Here is a 14,461-nt window from a genome sequence, read left to right on the forward strand (position 1 = left end):
TGCTGTTTGTTCAGATTATGGATTTGAACATCGAATTGAGTCCCCCTATCATCCACAAACAGGAGGGCATACGGAACGCTACAATCGAACCTTATGTTCAATGCTATCTTCTTGTGTTAATGAACTACAGAATGACTGGGATACAAAGCTTCCATTTATGCTTTTTGCCTATAGAACAGCACAACACGAGACAACGAAGAAAACATCGTTCTCTCTGGTGTATGGTCGCGAAGCCAGATTACCTATTGAACTGGATTTCCCTACTTCATCGACCCTTTGAGGATTTTTTGAAACAGCGCTCTGACGCATTCATAAAGCTATCTTGTGAAAGAGAAGAAGCAGCTGAAAACATTAAGCAAGCACAAAAGAAACAAAAGAAGCATCACGATAAGAACATAAAAAATAAAACTTTGCAGATCGGAGATAGAGTTTTGCTCCACAATTCCCGAAAGTTAACCCGAAAAGGGGGGAAACTAGACAAATTATGGAGCGGTCCTTACATAGTTGAAGCTATTAACAAGAAGGGAACATACACCTTGCAGGGACTGAAATGCGCAGTAAATGGAAATAGGTTAAAAATTTACAAGGAATCAAAAGATGGTGAAACAGGAAGAAAACCTGTTGAAACACAGGGAAAACCAGATGAAACGCAGAAAAAAGCTGACAAAACAAAGAATTTACCCAAAGAAGAAGACAATCCATCAACTAAAAACCGTGACAGGTCGCTTCCATTGAAAAAACGGAAAATTTCAGAAGTTGAAATTACCAATGAAACCGAATCAAGATCTCATATTCTTTTTTATCCAGTAGATAATGAGTGGCAAGACATAACGCTGCACAGTTTGGCCACCTGGTGAAGAATGTTCTCAAAACAGGACGCAGACGGCACGTAAATGCAAATTCCATTCCAACAGTGACGGTGTCTATGAGAAGAGATGGCAATTGCTTGTTTAGAACATTCAGTTATATTTTATTTGGAGTGCAATCCTTTCACAATGACGTACGAAATAAAGTTGTTGACTTTATGAAGGAGAATAAACATCTATTGCGAACCATGAAAGCGGATCCAAAATATTTGAAACATTCGCGGATGGAACATGATGGTTCCTGGGGTACTGATACAGAAATTCGCACTTTTGCTACAATCTGCAATACAACGATCTTTGTTTATTGCAAACACGGGATGAGTGGCAAGAACAACAATTACGTCTGGTTGCCGTACCCTCCCGTACACGAGGAAAGAAACGAATCAGATGGAAAATGCATTTTTATTGTTAATATCGGAAACCATTACGAACCTGTATTAGATGTCACAGAGGATATTTACACCAGAACACCATACATCTATATCAAGAGCTTTGTCCCCAAAAAATACCACCAGTATATTTCAGAAAGAATGCTTGAAGCTGTTCTGGTTAACTCCGAAACTGACTCTAATATTGTCAGGGAATTGGAAACAGCAGAAGACGTATACGTAATGAAGTTCAAAGATTTTCCTCATCAAGTAAAAGGGTTAGAAAAAATAAGTGAGGAAATAGATCCAAATGTCTTCAATTTATTGTGTGAGTGGGAGGATTTGGAGGCCAAATTTGTGGCAAAAAAATCAAAATATGATACCCCTCAGTAAAAGTTAAATATACATTAAAGATGAAGGCAAGATGCTGTGTTGTTTCTTATAACTGATATATATATATATATATATATATATATATATATATATATATATATATATATAGATATAGATATATATATATATATATATATATATATAATACAAATATATCCCTTTCATGAAAGGGCTACATTTGTTATATAATTATTAGAGAGTTTGACAGGACATAATTTAAAAATAATAAATGCAAAATTAAATTTTTTCATATGGAGATCTAATTACAGTTACATGTTTAATTTCAATGTATTTCCTTTATACTGATAGAGTATTTTAGGGAATAGACCTTTTAATAAGGCTACATTTTGTTTTATTATATCTTTTACCAATTATTGAAAAAAAAATATTAAATTTATTTTATCATAAAGTAGATCAACATTCGGGGCATTGTTACCTCTTAACAATATTTACTAAACATTTCAATATATTACAATATTTAGGAATTAAAGTATTCTGGTTTTCTTTTCTTCAGAAACATCAATTAAGTCATGTTAGGTATGTTAAGTCAACACTATTATTGTTTTATAGAAGAAAATTTCCATTTTTCGAAACATGAGGTCGATATGCATTTCAGAATCTTCAAATAGTAACACAAATCTATATGCTGTTATATAATTGATAATTGGTTATTTCATCAGGTTTTAGCCAATCAAAGAGCTCGGAATAATAGAGAAAAATTATATATATATATATATATATATATATATATATATATATATATATATATATATATATATATGTGTGTGTGTGTGTGTGTGTGTGTGTGTGTGTGTGTGTGTGTATAAGTGGTGGCGTTAAGGAGGGGAAAGATGCTTCGCTTCCTCCCCAACATACATTTGAGAGTATTAAAAAATGGGGAGACGCAGTTATCTCTGGGACTTCGCCGACCCTCCCCAACCCTGGGATGAACGCGTATCACGTCTCATTTCTTAAGGTTTTATTGTATAATATAGTTAAAAAGTAGGGGGTCAAATTTCTATGGGGGTCATTTTTCAACGTTTGTGTAGTCGTAGAATTACTGGCCTGGAAGGGTTTTCTACGGTCGAAAAATGACCCCACTTGCCGTAGAAAATTGACCGGGGGGTCATTTTTCCACGTAGAAATTTGACCCCCGGTCCATTTCCTACGGGGGTCACTTTTCGTCGTTACACCGGAAGTGTTGCCCTAGTTTTGAAAGAAGCGAGTGAGAGTGGGGTTACCTGATACAAAACATAAAAAGAATGATTATTCGTAAAAGTTTTGAATAATTACGTATGTATATATTAAGTAAGATAACACTGCAAGAATGAGCCAAAATGTTGATGACATAACAATGCTACTGAAGTTGGGATAATATCATCAGTCTATAGATTGATCGCAGGAAACCAAAATTGGCGGCAAAAAAGGAATGAAAATTTTCCGAGGGGTGGATGGCACATTTTCTATACCCCGGTGTATAGCTTTGCTAGACTTGAAATTTTCAGACTATACAAAAATAGTTATTTTACCGTCTTAACTTTATATAGGTTATGTTTTAACAGACGTATAATAAATACAAATGTACATTTATAAAAATTTATTTTTCCAATTGATAAACTTAAAAAAAATATTTTCAGTTTGTATTGGATTACGAGTCCTAGGCATAAGGATATTGAAAAGGTTATACATGACTGTATGTGCGCGCTACACTTGACTGCCAAATTGACACACATTAAATAATTAAAAACTCTAAAATTGAAAACAAAACGGCGTCCTATTAACTCAATAAATAGCTGAAAATATTTGGGCGTGCAATCTTTAAGGGTAATTTGGCAAAAAAAAAAAAAAAAAAAAAAAAAAAAAAATGTACATGCTATATAAAATATATTAGACCTATTTTATAATTCTTACTCATAGTCTACAAGTACAACACACAAGTACTCGTATGCATTGATTTACTTAAACTATCTCTTATTGCTTTTTTTCCTTCCAAATTTGAAACAATTAAACCTACGAGCAACACCCCCCCCTCCCAATAAAAATACGCTCATAAATATTGATTCTCTCTCTCTCTTTCTCCTTCTCTCCCTCTTATATCTAATTATTCTAAACATTTTACGAATGTACATGTAAATACCTTGCATGCGATTTGGATAAAAGGTAAAGAAAATAAAATCTAGCACATGATAACACCAAACTTAAACATTTTATTTATTTAATTATTATATACAATGAATGACTACGTACTGATAGGAGTAAGCATTGATTTATTGTTATGTGAAATAACTGCAAATTTTAAAATTACTCTCACAAGACAGTGAAATAAACAACGTGCATACTTTTTTGCATTCCCAAATTATGTCGTAATTTTTAATGTAGTCCACTATGACGTCATGTGGCTCGGAAGAAAAGAAAGAAGTATATGCAGTGTTTTTATTAAAATGCTTTTGTAAATAAACCCCGTCATCTTTATGTGAAAAATAAAATTTTGCATTACATTAAGTAGTTTTCTTCGTAAAGATGCACATACAGAGCACACAGACATCTGACATGATGATATAATGTATTCATGTGCACGGATTTTTAAGCGATTGATATCAAATTATGTGGGGTTTTTTAATTAATATTTTTCATATTTATTATAAGAAGTAAAGTAATACCATCTATCAAAGTATCCATGTTTCAATAGGTCATTTTTTTTTGGTTACTTTTAAGTATAAATTTAATAATCGACTCTGTAAATCCCCCCTTCCTCCTCCCCTCCCCCCCCCCCCCCGCAATTGCACCTAACTTTCATTAAACCATTTTCAGAATGATCAAGATTTAAATTTACTGTGAGTTATTTACGCTTAATAAGCATTTAACTCTTCGAGAGAATACATTAAGATATTAAAACTGAACAAGTTTGCATGTCAATATATGACATCGATAAACTAAAAAAAACGCAAAACAGGGAAATAAAATCCATGACATGAAACCGAGAGCGTCTAAAAAAATCCAACGGCTGACCTCCATGCCCCCCAAAACACGCTTAGATTAAAGTACCCGTCTCATTTATAAAATTATCGTTATTTTTATTAGGCTACGTGCTTTTCTACAGCTGCTATAGAGCACACATAGACCTTTAGTAAAACGCAAAATCGTCTACGTTTTGACTTACGACCTTAAGTAAAACTCGGCACAGATCAGCTAGAGTGAACGTTACTAACTCTTAAAGCTTTTCATAAGATTTTACAGATTATCTCTTTCCTTACATATTATCCTCTTTTGATAAAGTTCTTATCATTGAAATACGACCTCTTCCATTTACATACAAATGCACGACTTGGTTTTGACATTACCTGCTTCCTCCAGTAGTTTTATCCCCCCCCCCCCTCTAAAAAAAATTCCCAAGTTACCCCAAGCACAACACACGAAGTGTGAGGTCGATATGTTTTTCTGTGAAGTCGATCTATCTATGGATTGACCATATGAAAGGGCTAAATTTTTTATATTATTTTTTAAAGACATTAACAAAGCAAAATTGAAAAAAGTAGGATTTTTTTAAAAACTCATGACCTCCCGATCACGGAGCGAGCGCTCTACCGACTGAGCTACCGTGAAATGCTAAATCTGTTCGTGATTTTTTTAATAAATTTATGCTTGAGATATTAAGGAAGCGATTGCAAGGGTCCGTGAAAAAAAATCCGCTCAATGAATTTTTCTCATTTTTACATATAATTTGCCTTACGTTAATGGTATCATAATATGAAAATATCAATCATGATCATCAGGGTTATAAGGATGATATGGTTGCCATGGTAACCGCATTTTTTTTTTCAATATTTTGATATTTATGAGGTGAAATTTTATATATGCCATACAGGTATCCAAATTGATACAAAATTAAAATAAATCCACCAGATATTAAATAATATGCTTTATATTCAATGAAAATTAAAAAAAATTTCGGAAACTATTGATAGATGTAGTAATGCCAGCTCTACTTTGGGGAGTATTCATTGTAAATTTGCAGTAATATTTTCACCTCAAGAGCAGTTCTCAACGTCTTGACAAAAAATTACCCGATGAATTTTCCAAAAACTAATATATTTTGAACAAATTATTATAAGTGACTTATGTTTAAAATATGAAGTAAGGTCATCACATTCATTTTGAAGCTACATGCATTTCAATTACCCCCCCCCCTTCATAAAATATAAGATTTCATAAATTTTCGTATGATGGTTTCCTGCTGAACCTTAATCGTGTATAGTCTGTTAAAAGACTAAAGAAAAAACAATATGTATAGATTAAATAAATACTTTTTCTGAAAATCTTGCGTTTGTTGCTCATTTCATATGTAAATCAGAATAACAAAAGTAAAAAAATAAAATCATATACTAAAAAAAATAACAACATGCACATTTTTTTTTATTTACCCGTCTCCAAAGTATTCATTCCGTTATTATATCTATAAATATATATATATTCTAAACCAGTGCACAGTGGTCCAAGGGGCAAATTGTTCATGCGGTGAACAAACATCGAGGTCTCTGCACTGTAACCTGGAATCGGGAAGGGGGGGGGGGAGGTAGACACTTGTCTGAACACATTGAATGAATAGGGGTTATTTCATAGAACTTGTATCTGCAATAAATATATAAAAATGTTAGTAATATCTTATTTGGCAAATAATAGTGATTTGCTATTTAATATTTACATTTGCAAATATTTTTCCTTCATATTCTTCGCATCATTTTCTCATGAACTAGGTACATGAGTACATTATGACGTCACAATTACAAAGAAGAGTTGATGTATCTGTTTTTAGGTCACCTGAGTACGTTGTTCGTCGTCAATCAGTCGTAAAATTTTGAACATTTTTAGCTTCTTCTCTGGAACCACTGAACCAGTTTCAACCGGTTTTGGCATATAGCATCTATGGGTGAAGGGAAGAACAAATTGTGAAATTCATGGCCCCTGCCCCCCCCCCCCCCCCCCACCCTCGATTTCTGAGAGGTGCGGCTAAAACCATCAAAATTAATGCAATCTTTAAAAATCTTCTTCTTTGCCCCTGTACAACAAACAGTCAAACTGTTTGCATGATTGTAACGAGCAAATCTCTACCAAATTGTGAAACTCATGGCCCCCCTGGCCAGGGTTTTGGTATTAGGGCGGGGCTTTAATGATTATTTAGTGAAAATGCTTTAATTCTTTGAAAATCTTCTCCTCTGCCCCTGGGTATTAAGCCGATGAACTAAGTACATAGTTATGATGAGGAAGAGTGCCTATTCCAAAATTGTAAATTTCATGGCCCCTGGGTCAGGGGTTCTGGTGTTAGGGCGGGACTCTAATGATAATATAGTGAAAATGCATTAATTCTTTGAAAATCTTCTCCTCTGCTCCTGGGTGTTAAGTCAAAGAACTAAATACATAAATATGATGAGGAAGAGTTCCTCTTTAAAATTATGAATTTTATGGCCCCTGGGTCAAGGTTCTGTGTGGGGGGGGGGGGAGGACTTATTTAATGTATACTGAAAAAAAAGTATTGGTTTGAAAATCTTCTCTTCTGCCCCTTGGTGTTTAGCAAACAAACTAAATACATAGTTTTGATGAGAAAGGGTGCTTCTTCCAAAATTGTGATTTTCATGGCCTCTGGGTCAGGGGTTCTTATGCTTGGGTGGGGCTCTATTGATAAGCAAAAATGCATTAATGCTTTGAAAATCTTCTCCTCTGCCCCTGAGTACTAAGCACACAAACTAAATGCAAAAATATCAATGTAAATGTATTAAATATAATTATAAGTAAATGTGCCTTTTCTTTGATCCTGGGTATCTAGAAGACAAACAGGGTACACAATTGTAATACGTGAAGCAAATGACAGTTAGTCCCCTTTTGCTAGATGTTATTAATCAAGAAATCCTTGTACATATATAGTTTAATTAACAGGTTATTTGCTTGAATGAGAATATAAGAAAGAATGTTATATATATACGAGGGGTTATCAAAAAGTTCGTGGACTGTTTCGATAAAATTAATACTATGTAGTCTGTGCTTATAAAATTTATAAAGAACATTAATCAACAAAAGTTTTTAAAAAGTTGAAAACTTTAGCTTGATACGTTAATAATTTGCCAAATTATTCTAAAATAAAAAAGACATCATATGATCACCCGGCGCTGTCGCCGTTTAGTTTCATGACGTCTGACAACGTCATTGTTTCTCAATCTCTGCCCTCTCAAACCTTGTGCACTTATCTTGATGAGATTACCTGGAGTTAAGTAAGTACTTAAGTCCGTCTTGTTTATATGACTTTACAATGTCATGAACAACTGCTTTCAATGCATATAATATTGTAAATGAATCTATGCATAGAGAAAGATCCTCACTTGTTTATGCCAGAATACTTAGGTTGTTGGAGTTCATTTTCTTCCACACATGATTAATGTCACTTTTCGACGTGACTGACTTTTGACACCCTGAGTGCAAATCGACATTAACTGTGCATCTTTCATCTCTCTGAATCTTTTTGGGTATTTAAAACAAGTACTCTGAATGCATTTTATTTTTCTGTAGCCCGTTTTAACTGTCCCTAGGTCTATACCAGTTTTTCCAGGGGCGAAACTTAATAGAATGTTGGAAAATGAAACCCCTCCCCATTTTTGACGTCATTTTCAAGCCCTTAATTATTTGGAACTCCATATAAAATTAGCGATAAAATTTCATATAACTTACAGAATGGGGTAAAAATTGCAAATTTTACGGAACGATTGTGTCGTACCACATGCCTGAATTAACGGAATTTTTTGATGACAAATTTTCATATCAAACGAGTTTTTCTCAGTTACGCTCAAGTAGAAAAATCGTCCTATTTGAGGTTGCGCCGCCTGGACACACCATTGCTTTCAAAAACATTAACAATTTATTAAAAAATAAAACTTATTATTTATGGTTTATTCTATCGATAGAAAAGATGATGCTAACTAAATGTTTTAAAATTCATTCATGTACCTAAAGCGGTTTTAGTTTTATAGCGCTAGTCCACGAACTTTTTGATAACCCCTCGTATATATAGAAACAAAAAAAAAATGAATGTTAGGTTTAAATGAGCAAAGCATGTTCAAAGTCATATTCATGACTGGAAAGCAATATGAAAGATTGACATAAAGATTATTTATATATTTAGCAAAACTTGTAATTGTACACAGTATGTTTACACTGTGGTGATCTCTTTGACAGTAGGTGAGTCTTTGTCATGGTAGAGTCATGGTTAAAAAGAGAGACAGGATAAAGTTGTTTTATACTTTATCAAAGTAAACAAAGAATCACAGAGACCCAGGATAACTTATTGTAATTAGTGACAAGTAGCATATAGCCATGTTGTATACCCAAGTCTGTGTGTGTACTGAATTGCAGCACTAGGCAAGTGACAAAAACATATCTGTATATATTGAATACCTTACACAATAGGCACGTTTTCACTGTATTTATATATTTTGCATTCATTATCATCCCTTTAAGACTTGCGAAAACCAAGTTTGATCCCAAAGAGACCACTCCTGTCTAGCACGTTACTATAAGCAAGGGAATTTTTACCAGATTTTTTTTTAAATTCTTGGGCAACATTGCTTCGATAAGTTAGTTTTGATTATACTTCTATGGATCCTTTACAGTGTTCTATTATAATCAGGTGACAGTTGAGGCCCTTGGCCGGGAAAATCATAGGTAGTTTATAAGAGACTATTAAGTTTTGGCTTTAGAATACAAATAAAATGTTTTTCTTTTTCCCGTCTCTGGATATCACTGGCACATCTGAGTTTATAAAAAGGGAAAATATTAAATCGTTTTTTTTGCACAAGTTTCCAGGAGTGCACTTAACTGGATTTGTCTATATTCAGGTGTACTGATGTGTTGCTCATGTACACGTACACGGGCACGAAGACTGTTGCCAGTTTCACCAATATAATATTCTTTGCATCCAGGACATATGATGGCGTATATGACATCTTTCGTATCACATGACATGTTGGCATTAACTTTAAATTCACGCCCGTTAAAATTATAACTCGTCCCTTCTGTAATGTAGTCACATGTGCCGCATCGAGGGTCCGTACACTTTGACACTGTATAATTATGGTCAGCGAATTGGGAGGAACAAAGTATTCTCTTAAGGTTTTTGGGCTGACGTTTACTGCTGATAAAACGACAGTTTTTGTATGTAGTTTTCGTTTGTTCATCCTCTTTAAGTACTAAGCTATTTAATTCATAAACAATTGAATTGATGTTTTTATTTCTGGGATTGTACGTGTGAACAAAGGGTATTGTTTCTCCGTCCTTCGCACGTCGTGTGTTTGAAAGTAATTGTGTTCTATCATACTCCTTGGCTTTCATAATACTATTATCTACCAGTTGCTCTGGGTATTTTTGGCTCAATAAATACAATTTTAATTCCTCCAAACGGATATCCCTCGTATTAATATTGCTCACAATGGTACAGATCCTTCTTGCGAGATTATATGGTATAGCCGTTTTAGTATGGTGGGGATGGCACGATCCGAAATGCAGATATTGGTGTGTATCTGTCGGCTTATAGTATATATCCGTATTTAAGCTGGTTTTATCTTTTGATATAAGAACATCGAGAAATGGCATTTGTATCATCTGTTTCCATTGTGAATTTGATATCCGAGTTCATTTGGTTTAGTAGATCGTAAAACTCCGATAATTTGTCGACATCATCATCCCATAAGATAAAACAGTCGTCTAAAAATCTTTTCCATTTAGACTGTATATTATTTGCAGATTCTATTCCCCACAACGAACATAATTGTTCATGTAACTTATGTTCTAAATAACCTAAGGTTAATGTTGCATAGGTAGGTGCGACTTTCGTCCCCATTGCAGTTCCCTTAGTTTGAAGGTAATGATGGTCAGAAAAAGCAAATGAATTGTTTTCTAGAACTAATTTAAGTGCTTCTAAAATAAAATTCTGTTGGAATCTGTCATTTAGTATATCGGGATAACTTTCCATCCAAAATTTTACAGCTTCCAATCCTAATTCTGTAGGAATATTAGTATATAAACTAACGACATCAAAAGTGACAAGTTTTGTGTTACAGGTGATCTGAGAAGGTAAATGATTTATGAAATCCAGATCGTCTCTTACAAAGCTGGGTACTTTTTGACAATATGGTTTTAAATGTATATCCAATAAGTGACTCAGACCAATAAATGACATTAACCTTAGGTTATTTAGAACATAAGTTACATGAACAATAATGTTCGTTCGTCGTGCGGAACTTCCATTTTTAGATCTTCTTATTATAAAGAATGGATCCTGTATAACTACAGACTTATACTGTAAACCTACGGACACGCATCAGTATTTGGATTATAGATTGTGCCATCCATCCCACACAAAACGTAATATCCCGTTTAATTTACCACGAAGAATTTGTACAATTATTACAGATAAAACCCTGCGTTCTAGACGTTTGGAGGAATTAAAAATATATCTACGATGACAAAACTATCCAATTGATTTAATCAACGCTGGAATAGACAAGGCGTCCAAAATTCCAATAGAGAACCTTAGAAATCCACGTCGTGTAGATGACATCACCGATGACGGGAAAATAGCCTTTGTTGTGACCCATAACCCACGAAACAGAAATATCCTTATGGACGCTAAAAGATTCTACCCAATTTTAGAACAATCAGAAAATATGAAAAGTTTAATACAACCAAATGATATTATCAATAGTCGACGACAGGCACCCAATCTTAAAAAAATTGTTAACCAAAGCCCGTTTTACTACACAGGAGGAAATTCCAACCATTAAAAAATGCGGAGATCCAAGATCCAAGATGCGGAACGTGTACATATTTAGAAGAGAGAAATAGAATCCAACTTAAATCAGGAATGGAAATTAGAACCAATTCACCAATGAACTGTAAATCCGAAAACGTTATCTACTGTGCAATCTGTCCGACGTGCAAAGAATTCTATATTGGACAAACGGGAAAACTAAAAGCCCGGGTTCGTGTACACAAACAACAAATTAAAGACCCTAGTGTGCGTAATACACCATGTTGTGAACATTTTGCAAAATGCGGCAAAGGAATATTTAAGATTTTCCCTTTTTATAAACTTCCCAATGAAAATGAAAATCTACGTTTGGCAAAAGAGGACTACTTTATCAAACTCTTTAAACCAAAGCTTAATCGAAAATGATACATTATTTTATTATATACCCAACTGTTTGTCACTCAGTTTTACTGTTGAATTCACACAATCACGTGACGGTGTGATCCGACGTTCCGGATCACCACACTGTGGTTTTCTGAATCCATATCACCCCTCTCTGAAACTGATGACGTAGTACACAGATAAATGACGTTTTTATTCTCGCGCATCAAAAAGTTCCTTGACAAAATGGTTTGTTATATGGATAAAAGTTATGTAATTGATCCAAAAAGTTTCCTTTTATTTTACTTTGCTAGTTGTAAAGGGGTATATAATAAATTTATCATTATAACAGTAACTTGATCCGTCTCGTTGACAGGCGCGGATCATCAGATCAAACTCGACGCTTCGCGTCTCGTTTGATCTGATGATCCGCGCCTGTCAACTCGACGTGATACGGCTCTTCGGATCAAGTTACTGTTATAATAATATATATATATAACATATTGTAAGATTTTATGCAAATTATGTGTTCAAGTTAATGCAATATTTGTACATTATCTAATACGGCAACTTAACGCTACCTTGATCTATTATGACGTCACAATGAACTTTTGCTTTTGGACGTTACCAGGTAACCTACCTGACAATTGTATAACTGCCTGAAGAGCCTAACATGGCGAAAGCGCTTGCAGAAAATATTTTGTGATTTTTTGGACTTTTATATATATATATATATATATATATATATATATATATATATATATATATATATATATATATATATATATATCTCCAAACACGTAGTCGTATATAAAAAAAAATCACAACACCGAAATAAACTCTACCGGTTTCATTTTCAATCTTCAGGAGTTTGACAATATGGCTTTGTTACACATCAATATGTTGTCAAACTCCTGAAGATTGAAAATGAAACCGGTAGAGTTTATTTCGGTGTTGTGATTTTTTTGGTGAGATATATATATATATATATATATATATATATATATATATATATATATATATATATATATATATATATATATATATATATATATATTCATCGAAATCAAAAACTGAAATACAGAATTATGTATCTTAGTGTAGTCTACTTGTGTGTCAAGTTATTTTGATATCAGACCGAAACTGTAGGACTAGTAGTGTTTTGAAAGTACTTCACAGAGGTATCTATTTTTAGTAGCCATGGCAACACCGTTCATCGGAATCAAAAGCAATACACGGAATCAGGAATCTTTGTGTAGTCTACTTGTGTGCTAAGTTATATTGAAATCACACAAAAATTGTAGGAGGAGTAGCATTTCGAAAAAAAATTGTTTACCGACGGACAGACGTACAGACAGTCAGACAGACGGACGGACGATGGACATCTTACCATTGCTTAAGCTCTTATGGGTTCTGACCAGTAAAGATAAACATGAGAAAAGTGTCAATTTGAGATTTCATTTAATTTGATGGATGTCAGCCTTTAATCCTTACATGTAAAATGATATAAAGAAGATATTCAATGTTTTTTAGTTGGATATGGAATTTATTTCACGAGTGGGACAGGATTTTTTTTTTCATATTTTCACGAGTGAAAATATAAAAAAAAAATCCTGTCTCACGAGTGAAATAAATTGCATATTCAGCTAAAAACATTGAATTTTCTGTTTATTACATATTCTTTGATTTTCTCTTTCCCTCTGTCTTTTCTTAACACAGTGTCACAGGCTGTGATGTCATAGTTGAGCGTTTGAGACGTCATAGCTTAGCAATTGCGAGACTGAAAACATTGTAGCATGGATTTTAGCTACATATTTTGGAAGAAATTGGCAGTTTTAGTCTCTATCAAGGCGGTTTAGTTACTATCTCTATCTTACGACAGGCCAAATATTTTTTACTTAGATTGATATCCTTTCACACTGTGCGAGAATTTCACTTTGGTATCATTTCACACTGTGAGAGAATATTATTTTTATTCAATAAATAAATCACAGTATTTCACTGTTGAAATGGTAATAAATGAGCTTAACAACATTTTCATCATTTAATCTTTCGATTGTAAACCCTTCTGAAATATACCACGACTGCAGATTCTGAAAGTGCATGTATGCTTGATGATCAAAAGTAAATATGCAAATATTTCTTAGTAAGAACAATGAACCAAGAACGGTTTTAAATCCTACCCTTACGCGAGTAAACATTAAAAAAAACACTGGTGCGTATAGAAATAAGGTGAATCCAATGTCATTATTAGGATTAAGAAGCAGATTTAACAGAGTAAAACATATACAGTCGATTAGTTAGTATGACCAAACGATAATCAAGTACTCAAATACTGGTTGACATCCCTGAAAAATGAATAAAAATGAAAGAGTCATGGCGTATTTGATAGGCATTTTCGCCTACGATAGTAGTATCATTTCTTAACCAGAATTTTGTCATATAATCTCAGTATAAACATGTATAAACTCAAACTACACTTTAATGATATTTAGATATTAATAGTTCCTTTAAACGATTAGTATGAGAATCATAAGGTTTGAATGGGTTATATAGTTAATATTAAGGTCGCTAACTAAACTATGACAAACTGTTACCAAAGACCATCCTGGACCAGAACAAAACATTTTATGAATAATTTTATTTTATTTGATAATTTTATT

Source organism: Saccostrea echinata, unplaced genomic scaffold (genome assembly GCF_033153115.1).
Source record: "Saccostrea echinata isolate AGI-Se365-2 ecotype Australia unplaced genomic scaffold, CSIRO_AGI_Sech_v1 ptg000046l, whole genome shotgun sequence".
NCBI classification, from domain to species: Eukaryota; Metazoa; Mollusca; class Bivalvia; order Ostreida; family Ostreidae; genus Saccostrea; species Saccostrea echinata.